The 14,302-nt window shown below is 40.4% G+C and overlaps 1 long non-coding RNA gene across 1 annotated transcript; it reads left to right on the top strand.

Moving 5' to 3' along the window:
- The first annotated feature begins 1,924 nt into the window (after window positions 1-1,924).
- On the top strand, window positions 1,925-13,758 carry LOC119726392. Its single transcript, XR_005270826.1, has 2 exons — window positions 1,925-2,019; window positions 13,623-13,758. It is a non-coding gene; the product is annotated as an uncharacterized LOC119726392 (long non-coding RNA).
- The last annotated feature ends 544 nt before the right edge of the window (window positions 13,759-14,302 follow it).

Below are 14,302 nucleotides of genomic sequence, written 5' to 3'. Positions count from 1 at the left end.
TAAGCCGATAGTAAGTGGGATCAGACTGCTCCAGAGAATCGTTGAACACAGAAACAACAGATGCCATATTTCAAGTAGAAGGACACACAGAAGAAAGTAGACGTAGATTTGTGATTGGATGACAGGATGATTGGATGATTGGATGATTGGATGATTGGATGATTGGATGATTCGATGATTCGATGACTGGGTGATTGGATGATTGGGTGATTTGATGATTCGATGTCATGAGTTGATGATTTGATGATGGATGATTTGATGATTGGATGACTCGATGATTGGATGATTGGATGACTGGATGATAAGATGATTGCATGACTCGATGATGGGATGATTGGATGATTTGATGACTGGATGATTGAATGACTGGTTTGACTAATTAGACTTTTGATGGGAAACGCCCTTCACAAGACCAGAAGGCCATTCAAGGTGCGGGCGTTGAAGGAAAGTATAGAAAAAAGTTACAGAAGAAAATATCTAATCAGATTACTTTGAAAACAGGTATAGTTTATATGTTGGTAAACAACAGGATTCGATTAAAGGAGTTCCTGTCGTTCGTAATTATCTTTAAAAAAACAATAAGAATAAAACAAACGGCCTCCCTTCTCCCCTTACAGCCGTCCTTTCCACACCATATTTATATCAAATAAGTATCGCAACAATAGTATGAGGCCAGCTCTTCGTCTTACTCCGGCCCTGTCATTTCCATTTGTTTATGTATCTTTCTCGCATGCAGCCTTCACCTTCCTCCTGTACTCATCTGAAGACAGAAACTTTAATAGTGACCCGTTTTTGTTTAGTCTGCCTGAGTATTTCATATCTAAGGCGATCAGCTAGATTGTGGAGTCTTTTGGGCTTAGATGAACGGAGAAAGTTTTGCCCATTTTCATCTTCTTGAGGCAGTTCTCAGGCGTTCTCTTATTTACTGATGGAGATGACGGAGAAAGTAAGTGTTCAAAACACGCAGCTAGTATATGTTGTAACTGATTGGTTCGGAGACAGCTGCAAATGGTTTGAAACTGCCGAATCCTGAGGGCTTAACTGATTTTGCGGATGGTGTTTGTCGAGTCTGTTGGGCCTTGGTTGTGACTCCTCAATCTTCTTGGGTTATATTAACTGACCGATTAATCTGATGTAGATTGAGAATCTGGAGTGGTCAATATCCTGCTAACTGTCTGATTAAACTCTTTAGATCGGAGACAGCTCAGTGAGTGAATCTTAATTTAGTCCTGATGAGTTTGGTGTTGCTGAACGTAGATACTTGTTGAAGGATGGAGATCAAGTTGTGTGAAGTGCACTTTCTGAAGGACATTCCTGCAGTTATTCGAGACTTAGTGCATTTTCTTTCTAAAAGGTGGTCTTTCCAACTTCCTCAATTTCATTTTCATATGCCAGGAAAAGATGAGGGTGCAAAACGTGCCCTGTAAGTTGATGCTAGAAGACATACTGCACATCACCTCGACGATTGTGGTCCTCCAAATAATAAGAAAACGCCTGTTAACCAGCCATTCCAACACTTCATTCATGAAAACATTGGGCTTATAAGCCGATAGTAAGTGGGATCAGACTGCTCCAGAGAATCGTTGAACACAGAAACAACAGATGCCATATTTCAAGTAGAAGGACACACAGAAGTAAGTAGACGTAGATTTGTGATTGGATGACAGGATAATTGGATGATTGGATGATTGGATGATTGGATGATTGGATGATTGGATGATTGGATGATTGGATGATTGGATGATTTGATGATTTGATGATTTGATGATTCGATGACTGGGTGATTGGATGATTGGGTGATTTGATGATTCGATGTCATGAGTTGATGATTTGATGATGGATGATTGGATGATTGGATGACTCGATGATTGGATGATTGGATGAATGGATGATAAGATGATTGCATGACTCGATGACGGGATGATTGGATGATTTGATGACTGGATGATTGAATGACTGGTTTGACTAATTAGACTTTTGATGGAAAACGCCCTTCACAAGACCAGAAGGCCATTCAAGGTGCGGGCGTTGAAGGAAAGAAAACATTGGGCTTATAAGCCGATAGTAAGTGGGATCAGACTGCTCCAGAGAATCGTTGAACACAGAAACAACAGATGCCATATTTCAAGTAGAAGGACACACAGAAGAAAGTAGACGTAGATTTGTGATTGGATGACAGGATGATTGGATGATTGGATGATTGGATGATTGGATGATTGGATGATTCGATGACTGGGTGATTGGATGATTGGGTGATTGGATGATTCGATGATTGGATGATTGGATGACTGGATGATAAGATGATTGCATGACTCGATGATGGGATGATTGGATGATTTGATGACTGGATGATTGAATGACTGGTTTGACTAATTAGACTTTTGATGGGAAACGCCCTTCACAAGACCAGAAGGCCATTCAAGGTGCGGGCGTTGAAGGAAAGTATAGAAAAAAGTTACAGAAGAAAATATCTAATCAGATTACTTTGAAAACAGGTATAGTTTATATGTTGGTAAACAACAGGATTCGATTAAAGGAGTTCCTGTCGTTCGTAATTATCTTTAAAAAAACAATAAGAATAAAACAAACGGCCTCCCTTCTCCCCTTACAGCCGTCCTTTCCACACCATATTTATATCAAATAAGTATCGCAACAGTAGTATGAGGCCAGCTCTTCGTCTTACTCCGGCCCTGTCATTTCCATTTGTTTATGTATCTTTCTCGCATGCAGCCTTCACCTTCCTCCTGTACTCATCTGAAGACAGAAACTTTAATAGTGACCCGTTTTTGTTTAGTCTGCCTGAGTATTTCATATCTAAGGCGATCAGCTAGATTGTGGAGTCTTTTGGGCTTAGATGAACGGAGAAAGTTCTGCCCATTTTCATCTTCTTGAGGCAGTTCTCAGGCGTTCTCTTATTTACTGATGGAGATGACGGAGAAAGTAAGTGTTCAAAACACGCAGCTAGTATATGTTGTAACTGATTGGTTCGGAGACAGCTGCAAATGGTTTGAAACTGCCGAATCCTGAGGGCTTAACTGATTTTGCGGATGGTGTTTGTCGAGTCTGTTGGGCCTTGGTTGTGACTCCTCAATCTTCTTGGGTTATATTAACTGACCGATTAATCTGATGTAGATTGAGAATCTGGAGTGGTCAATATCCTGCTAACTGTCTGATTAAACTCTTTAGATCGGAGACAGCTCAGTGAGTGAATCTTAATTTAGTCCTGATGAGTTTGGTGTTGCTGAACGTAGATACTTGTTGAAGGATGGAGATCAAGTTGTGTGAAGTGCACTTTCTGAAGGACATTCCTGCAGTTATTCGAGACTTAGTGCATTTTCTTTCTAAAAGGTGGTCTTTCCAACTTCCTCAATTTCATTTTCATATGCCAGGAAAAGATGAGGGTGCAAAACGTGCCCTGTAAGTTGATGCTAGAAGACATACTGCACATCACCTCGACGATTGTGGTCCTCCAAATAATAAGAAAACGCCTGTTAACCAGCCATTCCAACACTTCATTCATGAAAACATTGGGCTTATAAGCCGATAGTAAGTGGGATCAGACTGCTCCAGAGAATCGTTGAACACAGAAACAACAGATGCCATATTTCAAGTAGAAGGACACACAGAAGTGAGTAGACGTAGATTTGTGATTGGATGACAGGATAATTGGATGATTGGATGATTGGATGATTGGATGATTGGATGATTGGATGATTGGATGATTGGATGATTGGATGATTGGATGATTTGATGATTTGATGATTTGATGATTCGATGACTGGGTGATTGGATGATTGGGTGATTTGATGATTCGATGTCATGAGTTGATGATTTGATGATGGATGATTGGATGATTGGATGACTCGATGATTGGATGATTGGATGACTGGATGATAAGATGATTGCATGACTCGATGATGGGATGATTGGATGATTTGATGACTGGATGATTGAATGACTGGTTTGACTAATTAGACTTTTGATGGGAAACGCCCTTCACAAGACCAGAAGGCCATTCAAGGTGCGGGCGTTGAAGGAAAGTATAGAAAAAAGTTACAGAAGAAAATATCTAATCAGATTACTTTGAAAACAGGTATAGTTTATATGTTGGTAAACAACAGGATTCGATTAAAGGAGTTCCTGTCGTTCGTAATTATCTTTAAAAAAACAATAAGAATAAAACAAACGGCCTCCCTTCTCCCCTTACAGCCGTCCTTTCCACACCATATTTATATCAAATAAGTATCGCAACAGTAGTATGAGGCCAGCTCTTCGTCTTACTCCGGCCCTGTCATTTCCATTTGTTTATGTATCTTTCTCGCATGCAGCCTTCACCTTCCTCCTGTACTCATCTGAAGACAGAAACTTTAATAGTGACCCGTTGTTGTTTAGTCTGCCTGAGTATTTCATATCTAAGGCGATCAGCTAGATTGTGGAGTCTTTTGGGCTTAGATGAACGGAGAAAGTTGTGCCCCTTTTCATCTTCTTGAGGCAGTTCTCAGGCGTTCTCTTATTTACTGATGGAGATGACGGAGAAAGTAAGTGTTCAAAACACGCAGCTACTATATGTTGTAACTGATTGGTTCGGAGACAGCTGCAAATGGTTTGAAACTGCCGAATCCTGAGGGCTTAACTGATTCTGCGGATGGTGTTTGTCGAGTCTGTTGGGCCTTGGTTGTGACTCCTCAATTTTCTTGGGTTATATTAACTGACCGATTAATCTGATGTAGATTGAGAATCTGGAGTGGTCAATATCCTGCTAACTGTCTGATTAAACTCCTTAGATCGGAGACATCTCAGTGAGTGAATCTTAATTTAGTCCTGATGAGTTTGGTGTTGCTGAACGTAGATACTTGTTGAAGGATGGAGATCAAGTTGTGTGAAGTGCACTTTCTGAAGGACATTCCTGCAGTTATTCGAGACTTAGTGCATTTTCTTTCTAAAAGGTGGTCTTTCCAACTTCCTCAATTTCATTTTCATATGCCTGGAAAAGATGAGGGTGCAAAACGTGCCCTGTAAGTTGATGCTAGAAGACATACTGCACATCACCTCGACGATTGTGGTCCTCCAAATAATAAAAAAAGCCTGTTAACCAGCCATTCCAACACTTCATTCATGAAAACATTGGGCTTATAAGCCGATAGTAAGTGGGATCAGACTGCTCCAGAGAATCGTTGAACCAACAGATGCCATATTTCAAGTAGAAGGACACACAGAAGTAAGTAGACGTAGATTTGTGATTTGGATGACAGGATAATTGGATGATTGGATGATTGGATGATTGGATGATTGGATGATTGGATGATTGGATGATTGGATGATTGGATGATTGGATGATTGGATGATTGGGTGATTTGATGATTCGATGTCATGAGTTGATGATTTGATGATTTGATGATTGGATGACTCGATGATTGGATGATTGGATGACTGGATGATAAGATGATTGCATGACTCGATGATGGGATGATTGGATGATTTGATGACTGGATGATTGAATGACTTGTTTGACTAATTAGACTTTTGATGGAAAACGCCCTTCACAAGACCAGAAGGCCATTCAAGGTGCGGGCGTTGAAGGAAAGTATAGAAAAAAGTTACAGAAGAAAATATCTAATCAGATTACTTTGAAAATAGGTATAGTTTATATGTTGGTAAACAACAGGATTCGAGTAAAGGAGTTCCTGTCGTTCGTAGTTATCTTTAAAAAAAAACACAATAAGAATAAAACAAACGGCCTCCCTTCTCCCCTTACAGCCGTCCTTTCCACACCATATTTATATCAAATAAGTATCGCAACAGTAGTATGAGGCCAGCTCTTCGTCTTACTCCGGCCCTGTCATTTCCATTTGTTTATGTATCTTTCTCGCATGCAGCCTGCACCTTCCTCCTGTACTCATCTGAAGACAGAAACTTTAATAGTGACCCGTTGTTGTTTAGTCTGCCCGAGTATTTCATATCTAAGGCGATCAGCTAGATTGTGGAGTCTTTTGGGCCTAGATGAACGAAGAAAGTTCTGCCCATTTTCATCTTCTTGAGGTAGTTCTAAGGTGTTCTCTTATTTACTGATGGAGATGACGGAGAAAGTAAGTGTTCAAAACACGCAGCTAGTATATGTTGTAAGTGATTGGTTCGGAGACAGCTGCAAATGGTTTGAAACTGCCGAATCCTGAGGGCTTAGCTGATTTTGCTAATGGTGTTTGTCGAGTCTGTTGGGCCTGGGTTGTGACTCCCCAATCTTCTTGGGTTATATTAACTGACCGATTAATCTGATGTAGATTGAGAATCTGGAGTGGTCAAATCCTGCTAACTGTCTGATTAAACTCCTTGGATCGGAGACAGCTCAGTGAGTGAATCTTAATTTAGTCCTGATGAGTTTGGAGTTGCTGAACGTAGATACTTGTTGAAGGATGGAGATCAAGTTGTGTGAAGAGCACTTTCTGATGGACATTCCTGCAGTTATTCGAGACGAAGTGCATTTTCTTCCTAAAAGGTGGTCTTTGCAACTTCCTCAATTTCATTTTCATATACCTGGAAAAGATTAGGGTGCAAAACGTGCCCTGTAAGTTAAGGCTAGAAGACATACTGAACATCACCTCGACGATTGTGGTCCTCCAAATAATAGAAAAACGCCTGTTAACCAGCCATTCCAACACTTCACTCATGAAAACATTGGGCTTATAAGCCGATAGTAAGTGGGATCAGACTGCTCCAGAGAATCGTTGAACACAGAAACAACAGATGCCATATTTCAAGTAGAAGGACACACAGAAGTAAGTAGACGTAGATTTGTGATTGGATGACAGGATAATTGGATGATTGGATGATTGGATGATTGGATGATTGGATGATTGGATGATCGGATGATTGGATGATTGGATGATTGGATGATTCGATGATTGGGTGATTGGATGATTTGATGATTTGATGATTTGATGATTCGATGACTGGGTGATTGGATGATTGGGTGATTTGATGATTCGATGTCATGAGTTGATGATTTGATGATGGATGATTTGATGATTGGATGACTCGATGATTGGATGATTGGATGACTGGATGATAAGATGATTGCATGACTCGATGACGGGATGATTGGATGATTTGATGACTGGATGATTGAATGACTGGTTTGACTAATTAGACTTTTGATGGGAAACGCCCTTCACAAGACCAGAAGGCCATTCAAGGTGCGGGCGTTGAAGGAAAGTATAGAAAAAAGTTACAGAAGAAAATATCTAATCAGATTACTTTGAAAACAGGTATAGTTTATATGTTGGTAAACAACAGGATTCGAGTAAAGAAGTTCCTGTCGTTCGTAATTATCTTTAAAAAAACAATAAGCATAAAACAAACGGCCTCCCTTCTCCCCTTACAGCCGTCCTTTCCACACCATATTTATATCAAATAAGTATCGCAACAGTAGTATGAGGCCAGCTCTTCGTCTTACTCCGGCCCTGTCATTTCCATTTGTTTATGTATCTTTCTCGCATGCAGCCTTCACCTTCCTCCTGTACTCATCTGAAGACAGAAACTTTAATAGTGACCCGTTGTTGTTTAGTCTGCCTGAGTATTTCATATCTAAAGCGATCAGCTAGATTGTGGAGTCTTTTGGGCCTAGATGAACGGAGAAAGTTCTGCCCATTTTCATCTTCTTGAGGCAGTTCTAAGGTGTTCCATTATTTACTGATGGAGATGACGGAGAAAGTAAGTGTTCAAAACACGCAGCTAGTATATGTTGTAACTGATTGGTTCGGAGACAGCTGCAAATGGTTTGAAACTGCCGAATCCTGAGGGCTTAGCTGATTTTGCTGATGGTGTTCGTCGAGTCTGTTGGGCCTTGGTTGTGACTCCTCAATCTTCTTGGGTTATATTAACTGACCGATTAATCTGATGTAGATTGAGAATCTGGAGTGGTCAATATCCTGCTAACTGTCTGATTAAACTCTTTGGATCGGAGACAGCTCAGTGAGTGAATCTTAATTTAGTCCTGATGAGTTTGGAGTTGCTGAACGTAGATACTTGTTGAAGGATGGAGATCAAGTTGTGTGAAGTGCACTTTCTGATGGACATTCCTGCAGTTATTCGAGACGAAGTGCATTTTCTTTCCAAAAGGTGGTCTTTGCAACTTCCTCAATTTCATTTTCATATGGCTGGAAAATATGAGGGTGCAAAACGTGCCCTGTAAGTTGATGCTAGAAGACATACTGCACATCACCTCGACGATTGTGGTCCTCCAAATAATTAAAAAAACGCCTGTTAACCAGCCATTCCAACACTTCACTCATGAAAACATTGGGCTTATAAGCCGATAGTAAGTGGGATCAGACTGCTCCAGAGAATCGTTGAACACAGAAACAACAGATGCCATATTTCAAGTAGAAGGACACAAAGAAGTAAGTAGACGTAGATTTGTGATTGGATGTCAGGATAATTGGATGATTGGATGATTGGATGATTGGATGATTGGATGATTGGATGATTGGATGATTGGATGATTGGATGATTGGATGATTGGATGATTGGATGATTGGATGATTGAATGATTGGATGATTCGATGACTGGGTGATTGGATGATTGGGTGATTTGATGATTCGATGTCATGAGTTGATGATTTGATGATGGATGATTTGATGATTGGATGACTCGATGATTGGATGATTGGATGACTGGATGATAAGATGATTGCATGGCTCGATGATGGGATGATTGGATGATTTGATGACTGGATGATTGAATGACTGGTTTGACTAATTAGACTTTTGATGGAAAACGCCCTTCACAAGACCAGAAGGCTATTCAAGGTGCGGGCGTTGAAGGAAAGTATAGAAAAAAGTTACAGAAGAAAATATCTAATCAGATTACTTTGAAAACAGGTATAGTTTATATGTTAGTAAACAACAGGATTCGAGTAAAGGAGTTCCTGTCGTTCGTAATTATCAATCTTTAAAAAAACAATAAGAATAAAACAAACGGCCTCCCTTCTCCCCTTACAGCCGTCCTTTCCACACCATATTTATATCAAATAAGTATCGCAACAGTTGTATGAGGCCAGCTATTCGTCTTACTCCGGCCCTGTCATTTCCATTTGTTTATGTATCTTTCTCGCATGCAGCCTTCACCTTCCTCCTGTACTCATCTGAAGACAGAAACGTTAATAGTGACCCGTTGTTGTTTAGTCTGCCTGAGTATTTCATATCTAAGGCGATCAGCTAGATTGTGGAGTCTTTTGGGCTTAGATGAACGGAGAAAGTTCTGCCCCTTTTCATCTTCTTGAGGCAGTTCTAAGGCGTTCTCTTATTTACTGATGGAGATGACGGAGAAAGTAAGTGTTCAAAACACGCAGCTAGTATATGTTGTAACTGATTGGTTCGGAGACAGCTGCAAATGGTTTGAAACTGCCGAAACCTGAGGGCTTAACTGATTCTGCTGATGGTGTTTGTCGAGTCTGTTGGGCCTTTGTTGTGACTCCTCAATCTTCTTGGGTTATATTAACTGACGATTAATCTGATGTAGATTGAGAATCTGGAGTGGTCAATATCCTGCTAACTGTCTGATTAAACTCCTTGGATCGGAGACAGCTCAGTGAGTGAATCTTAATTTAGTCCTGATGAGTTTGGTGTTGCTGAACGTAGATACTTGTTGAAGGATGGAGATCAAGTTGTGTGAAGTGCACTTTCTGATGGACATTCCTGCAGTTATTCGAGACGAAGTGCATTTTCTTTCTAAAAGGTGGTCTTTCCAACTTCCTCAATTTCATTTTCATATGCCTGGAAAAGATGAGGGTGCAAAACGTGCCCTGTAAGTTAATGCTAGAGGACATACTGAGCATCACCTCGACGATTGTGGACCTCCAAATAATAAAAAAAACCGCCTGTTAACCAGCCATTCCAACACTTCACTCATGAAAACATTGGGCTTATTAGCCGATAGTAAGTGGGATCAGACTGCTCCAGAGAATCGTTGAACACAGAAACAACAGATGCCATATTTCAAGTAGAAGGACACACAGAAGTTGGTAGACGTAGATTTGTGATTGGATGACAGGATAATTGGATGATTGGATGATTGGATGATTGGATGATTGGATGATTGGATGATTGGATGATTGGATGATTGGATGATTGGATGATTGGATGATTGGATGATTGGATGATTGGATGATTTGATGATTTGATGATTCGATGATTGGGTGATTGGATGATTCGATGTCATGAGTTGATGATTTGATGATGGATGATTTGATGATTGGATGATTGGATGACTGGATGATTGAATGACTGGATGATTAAATGATTGCATGATTCGATGATTGGATGATTGGATGATTTGATGACTGGATGATTGAATGACTGGTTTGACTAATTAGACTTTTGATGGGGAAACGCCCTTCACAAGACCAGAAGGCCATTCAAGGTGCGGGGCTTAAAGGAAAGTATAGAAAAAAGTTACAGCAGAAAATATCTAATCAGATTTCTTTGAAAACAGGTATAGTTTATATGTTGGTAAACAACAGGATTCGAGTAAAGGAGTTCCTGTCGTTCGTAATTATCTTTAAAAAAACAATAAGAATAAAACAAACGGCCTCCCTTCTCCCCTTACAGCCGTCCTTTCCACACCATATTTATATCAAATAAGTATCGCAACAGTAGTATGAGGCCAGCTCTTCGTCTTACTCCGGCCCTGCCATTTCCATTTGTTTATGTATCTTTCTCGCATGCAGCCTTCACCTTCCTCCTGTACTCATCTGAAGACAGAAACTTTAATAGTGACCCGTTGTTGTTAAGTCTGCCCGAGTATTTCATATCTAAGGCGATCAGCTAGATTGTGGAGTCTTTTGGGCCTAGATGAACGGAGAAAGTTCTGCCCATTTTCATCTTCTTGAGGCAGTTCTAAGGTGTTCTCTTATTTACTGATGGAGATGACGGAGAAAGTAAGTGTTCAAAACACGCAGCTAGTATATGTTGTAAGTGATTGGTTCGGAGACAGATGCAAATGGTTTGAAACTGCCGAATCCTGAGGGCTTAGCTGATTTTGCTGATGGTGTTCGTCGAGTCTGTTGGGCCTTCGTTGTGACTCCTCAATCTTCTTGGGTTATATTAACTGACCGATTAATCTGATGTAGATTGAGAATCTGGAGTGGTCAATATCCTGCTAACTGTCTGATTAAACTCTTTGGATCGGAGACAGCTCAGTGAGTGAATCTTAATTTAGTCCTGATGAGTTTGGAGTTGCTGAACGTAGATACTTGTTGAAGGATGGAGATCAAGTTGTGTGAAGTACACTTTCTGATGGACATTCCTGCAGTTATTCGAGACGAAGTGCATTTTCTTCCTAAAAGGTGGTCTTTGCAACTTCCTCAATTTCACTTTCATATGCCTGGAAAAGATTAGGGTGCAAAACGTGCCCTGTAAGTTAAGGCTAGAAGACATACTGAACATCACCTCGACGATTGTGGTCCTCCAAATAATAGAAAAACGCCTGTTAACCAGCCATTCCAACACTTCACTCATGAAAACATTGGGCTTATAATCCGATAGTAAGTGGGATCAGACTGCTCCAGAGAATCGTTGAACACAGAAATAACAGATGCCATATTTCAAGTAGAAGGACATACAGACGTAAGTAGACGTAGATTTGTGGTTGGATGACAGGATAATTGGATGATTGGATGATTGGATGATTGGATGATTGGATGATTGGATGATTGGATGATTGGATGATTTGATGATTTGATGATTTGATGATTCGATGACTGGGTGATTGGATGATTGGGTGATTTGATGATTCGATGTCATGAGTTGATGATTTGATGATGGATGATTTGATGATTGGATGACTCGATGAATGGATGATTGGATGACTGGATGATAAGATGATTGCATGACTCGATGATGGGATGATTGGATGATTTGATGACTGGATGATTGAATGACTGATTTGACTAATTAGACTTTTGATGGGGAAACGCCCTTCACAAGACCAGAAGGCCATTCAAGGTGCGGGGCTTGAAGAAAAGTATAGAAACAAGTTACAGAAGAAAATATCTAATCAGATTTCTTTGAAAACAGGTATAGTTTATATGTTGGTAAACAACAGGATTCGAGTAAAGGAGTTCCTGTCGTTCGTAATTATCTTTTAAAAAACAATAAGAATAAAACAAACGGCCTCCCTTCTCCCCTTACAGCCGTCCTTTCCACTCCATATTTATATCAAATAAGTATCGCAACAGTAGTATGAGGCCAGCTCTTCGTCTTACTCCGGCCCTGCCATTTCCATTTGTTTATGTATCTTTCTCGCATGCAGCCTTCACCTTCCTCCTGTACTCATCTGAAGACAGAAACTTTAATAGTGACCCGTTGTTGTTTAGTCTGCCTGAGTATTTCATATCTAAGGCGATCAGCTATTTTGTGGAGTCTTTTGGGCCTTGATGATCGGAGAAAGTTCTGCCCATTTTCATCTTCTTGAGGCAGTTCTAGGTGTTCTCTTATTTACTGATGGAGATGACGGAGAAAGTAAGTGTTCAAAACACGCAGCTAGTATATGTTGTAACTGATTGGTTTGGAGACAGCTGCAAATGGTTTGAAACTGCCGAATCCTGAGGGCTAAACTGATTCTGCTGATGGTGTTTGTCGAGTCTGTTGGGCCTGGGTTGTGACTCCTCAATCTTCTTGGGTTATATTAACTGACCGATTAATCTGATGTAGATTGAGAATCTGGAGTGGTCAATATCCTGCTAACTGTCTGATTAAACTCTTTGGATCGGAGACAGCTCAGTGAGTGAATCTTAATTTAGTCCTGATGAGTTTGGTGTTGCTGAACGTAGATACTTGTTGAAGGATGGAGATCAAGTTGTGTGAAGTGCACTTTCCGATGGACATTCCTGCAGTTATTCGAGACGAAGTGCATTTTCTTTCTAAAAGGTGGTCTTTGCAACTTCCTCAATTTCATTTTCATATGCCTGGAAAAGATTAGGGTGCAAAACGTGCCCTGTAAGTTGATGCTAGAAGACATACTGCACATCACCTCGACGATTGTGGTCCTCCAAATAATAAAAAAAACGCCTGTTAACCAGCCATTCCAACACTTCACTCATGAAAACTTTGGGCTTATCAGCCGATAGTAAGTGGGATCAGACTGCTCCAGAGAATCGTTGAACACAGAAACAAAAGATGCCATATTTCAAGTAGAAGGACACACAGAAGTAAGTAGACGTATATTTGTGATTGGATGACAGGATAATTGGATGATTGGATGATTGGATGATTGGATGATTGGATGATTGGATGATTGGATGACTGGATGATTGGATGATTGGATGATTGGATGATTGGATGATTGGATGATTGGATGATTGGATGATTTGATGATTCGATGACTGGGTGATTGGATGATTGGGTGATTTGATGATTCGATGTCATGAGTTGATGATTTGATGATGGATGATTGGATGATTGGATGACTCGATGATTGGATGATTGGATGACTGGATGATAAGATGATTGCATGACTCGATGATGGGATGATTGGATGATTTGATGACTGGATGATTGAATGACTGGTTTGACTAATTAGACTTTTGATGGAAAACGCCCTTCACAAGACCAGAAGGCCATTCAAGGTGCGGGCGTTGAAGGAAAGTATAGAAAAAAGTTACAGAAGGAAATATCTAATCAGATTACTTTGAAAACAGGTATAGTTTATATGTTGGTAAACAACAGGATTCGAGTAAAGGAGTTCCTGTCGTTCGTAATTATCATTTTTAAAAAAACAATAAGAATGAAACAAACGGCCTCCCTTCTCCCCTTACAGCCGTCCTTTCCACACCATATTTATATCAAATAAGTATCGCAACAGTAGTATGAGGCCAGCTCTTCGTCTTACTCCGGCCCTGTCATTTCCATTTGTTTATGTATCTTTCTCGCATGCAGCCTTCACCTTCCTCCTGTACTCATCTGAAGACAGAAACTTTAATAGTGACCCGTTGTTGTTTAGTCTGCCTGAGTATTTCATATCTAAGGCGATCAGCTAGATTGTGGAGTCTTTTGGGCCTAGATGAACGGAGAAAGTTCTGCCCATTTTCATCTTCTTGAGGCAGTTCTAAGGTGTTCTCTTATTTACTGATGGAGATGACGGAGAAAGTAAGTGTTCAAAACACGCAGCTAGTATATGTTGTAACTGATTGGTTCGGAGACAGCTGCAAATTGTTTGAAACTGCCGAATCCTGAGGGCTTAGCTGATTCTGCTGATGGTGTTTGTCGAGTCTGTTGGGCCTGGGTTGTGACTCCCCAATCTTCTTGG

The sequence above is a fragment of the Patiria miniata genome, unplaced genomic scaffold, assembly GCF_015706575.1.
Source record: "Patiria miniata isolate m_02_andy unplaced genomic scaffold, ASM1570657v1 HiC_scaffold_1, whole genome shotgun sequence".
Classification (NCBI taxonomy): domain Eukaryota; kingdom Metazoa; phylum Echinodermata; class Asteroidea; order Valvatida; family Asterinidae; genus Patiria; species Patiria miniata.
Note: the sequence above shows the minus strand (reverse complement) of the source record. Positions and strands in the feature narration are given on the sequence as shown.